The following is a 9,014-nucleotide window of genomic DNA, read 5'->3' on the forward strand; positions in this document are numbered from 1 at the left end:
AAAAGAGTTTGTCATGGGCAAGAATCTCAGTACAAACTGGCTTAAGCAAACTAGGGAATTGTCCCCAGCAACTAAGGTCCAAGGGTAGAGGCCTCTCCAAACTGAGCTACAGCCAAGCATGAGAAGCCACTGAATCTGTACCTCCTGGTTTTCCTTCCCCTGCACTGTCCTCATCTCAGGTAAGGTTGGCCTGTTGGGGGGGCAAGATGGCTGCCAGGAGGTCCTGACATCCTAGAGATCCCAGTGGAAAGAGCATCTTTAAATTTTTTCATCAGAAGTCCTGTGATTCAAAAAGTGAATGGTTGGGTGTTTTCCCTCATATGCGGAATACAGGAGGGAATCTAGACAAAGGAGGGGAACCCCTAGTGGTGTGAGGGGGCTGAGGGAGGGAGGGAGGCAGGTGAGAAGAGAGGGGTGGCCGTGCTGTATATACAAGCTTGCCAACACCAGTCTGAGTGTTGTGCACCAGAGGGTGAGGGAGTGGAGTGGGAGCCTGGGGGCCAGGGAGGCTTACTGAGTGCTGTGTGCATGTATGGATCGATCTGAACTTTGTCATGATTGCTGATTACAAGGCACCAATAAAAATTAAAAGTCTTGTGATTAGTATCTCTGGCTCTCAGTGTGCTCACAATAGTGGCAAAGATGTGGAGTTAGGTTGAAACGAATTATACTGACAAATGGGTGAAAAGCAGTGTCCACTCCCAACCGAGTAAGTAGGATTCTACAACCAGAAATGTGGGATTGGGGCCCTAGGTTACTTTGGATTATAGGCAGACAAAGTACAGTAGAAATACACTGCTGAGGAAAAACAAAGGCAGATTGCAGGTTAGAGGAAGCAGAAAGCATGCCTAGTTTTGAGTTTTGAGAAAGGTAGAAGAATACTTGAAATAATTACTCAAAGACTAATTTGATTTTAGCAGATGGAGACAGTATGTATGTCCATTAATGACCAGAATAAGGAAAACATTGGTACCATGTCTGGCATAACTCGGGAACTAGAAATAGTATCCTCTGTCCGAAGTAAAACTGTCCTGTAAAACTATTTAAGAAAACTTCTCTATACAAATGCTGTCTAGCATTAGCCATATCCTTGTGTGAATCCTGAGCAAATAAGAAGCTGTGTGTCTTAAATAAAATGTAATTACTAGAGCACTTGTCTGGAGCATATGATATGTAAAAGACAGTAGAAAGTACAACTGAAAATATAAGTTAATGTCATGTTTTGCCAGAATCCTGTTACTCCAGGTGTGGCCATCAGCCTGGACGCATTGGCATTACCTGCAAACTTGTTAAAACTATAGACTGGGGTCCTACCCTAGCCCTGCTGAATCAGAATCTGCAACTTAACAAGCTCCCCCAGAGAATCCATGTGCTCACTAAAGCCCTGGCCTAGCACCTTTTGCCAGGAGGAGAATATCCGTCTCCTGGTTGAGATTTTTCTAAATAACCCATCTCTACTAACCTGCCCACACCCAATTTTCAGTGACCCGCTTCCACCTGAACTGCAGCCACTGCCTCCTGACAGCTGCCAGGCTCCTTCCCTGTGGAAAACCTGTTTCCTGTTACACTGGAAATAACATAAACTTGAGTCATGGCTGAAAAGCCCTTCCTGACCCCCACCCTTCCCCCACTGAGCTTCATTGTGTGTATTTAAGAAATCCTTTCCTGACCCAAGCAAGCATTGCCTTCTACCTACACCGCCCTCCCTCTTACTGTCACCTGGGGCTTTGTGGCCCTCAAAGTGTCAACACTACTCCTGGGGGGTTTGCATCTGTCCCCTTTGCCCAGGAGGCTCCTTCTCACCTCCCTGTCAGGCTCCTGCTGGTCCTGGTCTTGGCTCAAGCATCCTCACAAATCTACTAGTTCTAGCCATTCACATGGCCCCACCTCTGCTCCTTCACCCAATCAGCATCTGACCCTGTTCTCTTCACCTCATAGCAGAGCCCCCCCACCCCGAGTTTTGTAGGATGGACTTCCCCAGTAGACTGTAAGTCCCCGCGTGGGCAAGAGCCTGGCTGCCTTGCTCAGCATTGTGTCCTCACACTTGGAACAGCAGGTGCTGTCAATATTTGCTCAATAAATGAATAATCGTATGCTTAGTACATGTAAGTGTTGAGGAACAAAATTTCAGCGTAAAAGGCTGCAAAATCTGCTTCTTGGTTTATTATTTGTTCATGTTCTTTCTCTGCTCAGAATCCTTAAAAATGAACAAAGCTATACTAATCCCCTCAAAGGATGTGATCTTACGGGCCTACCAACCACCCACTGCCCTCCACCATCTTCCTTCCTAATATAACCCTGATTTTAGTCAAGTATCAGGTAGGCACAAGCCTCAAGGGATATACTGGGATTGGTCTAAATTGGTCATGATGGCTTCCTTCTTGAGGCTCTGTGATTGAGTTAGGAGTTGACAAGTGCCACAGTTCTGGCCAATGAGCTATCATGGGAAGTTATTTTGTGGCTGCTGGGAGAGGCCTCCTTCCTCTCTCTTAAAAAGGGGAGCATGGGGCATGGTGGCGCACGCTTGTAATCCCCGCGCTTGGTTCAGGAGGATCGCGCAGGTTCGAAGCCAGCCGCGCTGGCTTAAGAGACCCTGTTTCCAAATAAAATTATTAAAAAATAGGTGTCTGGGAGTGTAGCCCGGGGGTAGGAGGGTTTCCAGGAACCTCCTCCCTCAGTACCACCAAAAAAAAAAATGGGGGGGCATCTTACTGTATGTGGCAAACAATATCGTGCAAATGGTGATGCTGGAGCTGCGGCAGCCAATTAGCAACTCCGTTAGGGCAAGCCTGAGGAAAAATCCTACTGAATAAACATTGAGTTAAAAGTGAGTGGAACATTAGCCAGTTGTGGTGGTGCACGCCTGTAACCCATACGTAGGACACCGAGACAGGAGGAGCAAAGCTTCAAAGTCAGCTTAGCAAGACTGAGCAACCTAGCAAGACCATTTCAAAACTAAATAAAATAGCCGGGTGTGGTGGCGCACGCTTGTAATCCCCACGCTTGGGAGGCTAAGACAGGAGGATCGCACAGGTTCGAAGCCAGCCTCAGCTAGTTAGTGAGGCTCTCAGCAACTTAGTGAGACCCTGTTTCCAAATAAAATATAAAATGGGTCTGGGAGTATAGCCCGGAGGTAGAAAGCCTCTGGGTTCCACCCCCAGTACCACCCCAAAAAAAACCCCACAAAAACTAAATAAAATAGGGCTGAGAGTATAGCTCAGAGGTGGACTGCCCCTGGGTTCAATCCCCATTGCCAAAAGGAGGAGGAGGAGGAGGAGGAGGAGGAGGAGGAGGAGGAGGAAGAAACAACTGGGTATAGTGGTGCTAACCTGTAATCCCAGTACTTGGGAGGCTGAGACAAGAGAATGGCAGGTTCAAGGACAGCCTCAGCAAGTAGTGAGACTCTCATCAATCTAGTGAGACTCTGTTTCCAAATAAAAATAAAATAGGGCTTAGGGTGTAGCTCAGAGTTAGAATGCCCCTGGGTTCAATATTCAGTACCAAAAAAGTAGCAATTCTATTCAACCATAAAGAAGAACAAAATTATGTCATTTGTAGGGAAATGGATGGACCTGGAAAACATTATGTCAAGTAAGATTAGCCAGTCACAGGAAGCAAAAGGTCTTATGTTTTTTCTCACATTTGGAAGCTCAGGAGTAATCAGAATACAAGAGAGACTCCAGATAAAGGAGGAGAAACCCCAGTGGAGGAACAATTAATGAAGGAAGCACTTCCACTGAGTTTCTACGTGCATGTGAAATCATCAGCGCCAATCGCAGTGTCATACATGGGGAAGGAGAGGGAGCTTGGGGAAAGTCCACCAATGCTGTGTATATACTGCACCAATATTTTAAAATATTTTTTGAGAATGAGTGGAGCCTGGGTCTTTGATGATGTTGAGCTGCAAAATGAACCAACTCCAATCTTCTTATTTTATGAAGATTATATTCAAGCTGTTTTGAGTTTAATGTTATGTGACATCACGGTGAAAACATTTGAAGTGAAGCTCCTGTGTGTCACCTCTGCCCAGGTACCATACTCCTATGTAGAGGCTTTTCCAAATGTGTGTGTGCTTGAGTGACTAATGCTTGGTGTTAAGTCAGTCCCTCCAAGCATGACTTTTTACTTTGTCCCTATTAACCCCATCACCACACACATTTTTCTCAAAAGTTACTAATAAAACTATGCTTAAGCTAGGTATGGTGGTGCTTGTCTGTAATCTCAGAACTTGGGAGGCTGAGAAAAGAGGATCTCAGATTTGAGGCTAGCCTAAGCAATTTAGCAAGACCCTCAGCAACTTAGTAAGATCATGTTTCAAAATTTTAAAACTAGCCAGCTATGATAGCACACACCTGTAGTCCTAGTACTTGGGAGGCTGAGACAGGAGGATTGCAGGTTCGAGAACAGCCTAAACAATATAGCGAGATTCTCAGCAACCTAGAAAGATTCTGTTTCAAAAATAAAATAAATAAAAAGACTGTGGATGTAGCTCTGAGAACATCCCTGGGGTCAATTTCTAGTGCTACAAAAATATAAAAATTAAAAATAAATTAGCTGGGCATGGTGGCTCACGCTTGTAATCCCAATACTTGGGAGGCTGAGACAAGAGGATCGCTACTTAGTGAGGCCCTCTGCAACTTAGTAAGACCCTGTTTCAGAATAAAATAATAAAAAATAGGGCTAGGAGTGTACCTTAATGGTAGAATGTCCCAGGGTTCTATTCTCCCCCCATACTGAAAAAAAAAACTTTTTTTGAAAAAAAATTTTTTAAATAAATAAAAAAGGCTGAGGTGGTAGCTCAGAAGTAGAACACCCCTGGGTTCAAGCTCACAAAAAGAAAAAAAGTGCCTCATTTATTATATGGTAATGAAGATTTTCTTTTGAATATAAGGTAGAAAGCGGGATTTTAAAACGCTAAATGATCAAGATTTTGAGTTCTAGCAAAATGCCCGAAGCCTGGAGAGTTATTTTGGAATAGATTCTGAGAGAGTGTTTCGGTTGGGACTGGCTCCTGTGAGGCAAGATGAATCTTCTGAATGTCAACCAGAGACTGGAGGCAGAGGGGAGAGAGGAAGGGGCTGCAGATGGGGAAACGAGCCCGCGGGGGCTAGCTTCTTTGAAGCATGTTACCTGGCTCTTTCAATATTCTGCTGTTTTAGATATTGTTAAAGGACTACATGTAAACTTCTGAGTTTACAGACAAAGGAGGGAAATTGGAAGAGCGAGGTTTAAAAGGACATAGTTTGAAGGCTTTGCCTGCAGTTGACTGTTCTTGGTTTCCATGCTATATTGCTATCCAATTTTTTTTTTAATTCAGTGTAGCCTTCAGGCTTATGTTACAGTTGCAGATCTGCATAGCAGTGTTAGCAAGCAAGATGTGTCTCTTGGGTCTGTATGTATGAAACTCTTTTTACTGAACCAGAGGGAGCCACCTATGGTTGGCTTTAAAGTGTGGCCGGAAGTTGGGGGTCTTTGTTTTGATCTGAAACTCTGCCCTGATGGAACAGACGACTCATAGACCTTGCCCTTCTTGGGATGGACTTCCTCACCACACACAGGACCAAAAATCATTTCTGACTGGCTGAGCAGAAGTGATTTTGTAAGAAAAACCGTTTGACTCATATATTTTGTCTTTCTAAATAGATTTTTCTAAGTGCAGTTAATGAGATTACTTTAAGTGAAAATCTGTTAGCTTAAGTAAAATGTATGAATTTATCCTCCTTGAATTCCTGGGGTATCTTTAATAGAGGCTAAGGCAACAGTTTTGGATTTTGTATTGTGCTTTCAATCAATAAACATTAGCTTAATTTATCATGAGTGCAAGGTACCTGTGCTGGGCTCTGGGGAGCAGTCTTAGCTAATCCTGTCCCTCTGTCTAGTAAGGGAGGGAAGTGTAGGTGGCATTCATCTTTGGCCCTAAGATGAGAGAGGAAGAGGGTCATGGTAGTGACACAGAAGATAGATGCTCTGTGAGAAGAGAAGCAGCAGCCCTCTGGCCATCTGGAGCGCTGAGGAGGGATGGTGAGCAGGTGGGAGCAGCAGAACTGAGCGTGCAAGGTTAGGTCCATCGCCAGGTGGGTGTGGGCGAGGAGAGCGCTTGTCACCAACAGCACAGAACCAAGGAGTTGAGTATCTGGTAGAAGTTTGTACAGGGCAATTATTGGAAGTTAGATTAGAAACACTCTTGTCTAAAGACTTTCTGTAATCTGCATTTAGACTTAGCACTCTACAGAGAAAAAGAAAATGGTAGTTTTCTCATTCAGACTGATTAACAAGCCAGACACAGTGGATCATGCCTGTTCCCCCAGTACTTGGGAGGTTCAAAGACAGTCTTGGCACCTTAGCAAGACTTTCAGGAACCTAGTGAGACCCTATTTAAAAATAAAAAATAAAATAAGTCTGCAGGTGTGGCTCAAGCGTAGAATGTCCCTTGGGTTCAATCCCTAGTAACACACACACACACACAATATATATATATATATATATATATATATATATATATATATATATATGTATATATATATGTGTATATATATATATATACACAATATATATGATATATATATATATATATCACAAAAATGTTTAAGGAAGTGAAAGGAAAGAAATGTGTGTATAGTTTTAAGTAAACCTTGATATAACTACATATAATCATTTAGTAATTATGAAGGAAAGGACCGGTATATCTGAATTTGTGATTTTATTCATTGTAACCCTTCATTAAGGCAATTATGAAATGTGAATTTCTTATATGTGAGCCTGTTGACTCCAGAACACTTTGATAATACAGTGAAATCTTGTAAGTGAAATAAATAGTAGAATCTAAGCTTAGAGCAATTTGATAGGGCATTAAAGCAGCTTCTTTCATTAGTCCTCAGTCAGTCTATTTCAGGGCTGTCTCTAGGGTTTAATTTGTCAACCATATACTTGGGAATATTTGTCACCCAGATAAGAGGTTAAAGAATCAATGAGACACATTATTATTAAAGTACTCTTAGATTTAAAAGGGTTCATATTATTTGAAAGTTTAGTAAAACTATGTCATAATGCAGTCTCTTGGGCCTATGTCATTGAAGTATAATAATGGTGAGGCTTTATAATTTGGTAAAAACTACATCGGTGAAACACTGGGCCATGTTCTCCTGTACCTCACCCTGTTTATACGATGGGAGGCTTGTGAGTTCTCCTCAGAGCTGAGCACCTAGACTCAGGCCGCCCTTCTTATAGCTTAGATAGATACTGGGGAACTGAAGCTCTTTGGAATACAAAATCTCAAACTACTGCCAGGCATGGTGGCGCACGCTTGTAATCCCAGCATTTGGGAGGCTGAGACTGGAGGATCATGGTTCGTGGGCAGCCTCAGCTACTTAGTTAGGCTCTTTGCAACTCAATGAGACCCTGTTTAAAAATAAAGAATAAAACGTAGGGCAGGGGGTGTAGCTCGGTCGAAGGCCCCTTGGTTCCATCCCCAGATCCGCAAAACAAACAAACAAACAACAAACAAACAAACAAACAAACAAAAATAATCTCAAATTAGAAGGAAGGCAAGAGGCAGGCCTTTGCAACTGACAAAAAGGGCTGGCCTTTGCAACACTGCAGCTGGCTTCATTACAGTCACTGGAAATACACAATGCCAATGAGAGCCATTCAGTATTAAAAAGGAAACTACCTCTGTGAGCACTGGATGCAGAGGAGCCAGGAGTTCAGAACTTGCCAGGCTCCAAATGGAAGGCAAACTGTCCTGGCCATGCCAAGCCTGGGGGCATGGAGTCTGAGGTTGCTGTCTGTGTAATTGTAGCAGCTACCCGATGAAGTTTAAGAAGCTGTGGTTGGCTCCTGACAGTAGAAGAACCTTGACTTGTCTGTCTGGAAACAAAGGTAGAGAAAGGATCATTAAATGCTGATGTCTTTCTCTTCCTATTTTAGAAGGTGTGGTCAGAAGTAAAACAATAATGGTAATAATAATATCAACAATAGCCAACACCTTTTGGTACTATTGGCCAGGCACTGTAAACACATGGTGTGTTTTCTGTCATTTAACCCTCATAGCCATGGCATACAAGATATACTATTGTTACCCTCATTTTATAGAACAGGAAAATGAAGGCTGATGCAACTGAACTCCAAAAATCGAGCCGTTGGCAGATTATAGTCTACAGGCCAAAGGCAGGCCACTGACTGTTTTTATAAATAAAGTTTTATTGGAACACGGTGATATCCTTTGTTTACATATTTTCTATGGCCACCTATTTCTACAAAAGCAGAGTTAAGTAGTTTTGATAGAGACCAAGTGGCTTGCAAAGCTGAAAGTATTTACAGAAAAAATGCTGGCCTGCTATCTATCTATGCAGTCAGGGCTCTTAATGCTAGTCTTTTACTTTAGGTGGAATCCCTTGAGTTGTTACTTCTAGGAATATGTTAATTATAAAAGAAAATGGGAAATGTGTCAGTAGTAATGCAAAGAGCCCTGGATTGGCGTCTGGCAATCTGGATTCTAGTCTTAATTCTTCCAAAAGTTGATATGGGACCTTGGACAAGTCACTCCACCTCCTAAGAAATCAGTTTTTTCTGGTCTACTAATTAAAGCCTCCGCTGCCAAGTTTCCAAATTAGGTTTCCTAAGCACTTCTTCTCGTTTGCAAAAAGTTGTTTTAGCAAATGAAATAAAATGTATTTTAACTGAATTCTCCATGGCAACACTTACAGCTATTTCCAAGTAACCTTTTGAAGTCCTACTTCTCTGTGTTTTGGTCGTGGCACCTTTGGGTGTGTGGAGATGGGAATAGAATGATCTGTTTAATGCAAAAACTTATTTTTGTTTTGCTTTATTTTTGTAAATGCCAGTGTTTCCTTTCCCTGAAATAACCTAAGCTTGAAAAAAGAAGTGTACTTGAAGTTTTCTCTTAGGAGGTTGAGACTGAATTTGAAGGGTAGTAAGAAAAATCCTAAAAGGGTATTGTGAAAAGAGCTGAGTTTGAACCTGTGAGTCAGCACCTAACACTGGTGAATGTCCAG

Source organism: Muscardinus avellanarius (assembly GCF_963383645.1).
Source record: "Muscardinus avellanarius genome assembly, chromosome: 1".
Classification (NCBI taxonomy): Eukaryota; Metazoa; Chordata; class Mammalia; order Rodentia; family Gliridae; genus Muscardinus; species Muscardinus avellanarius.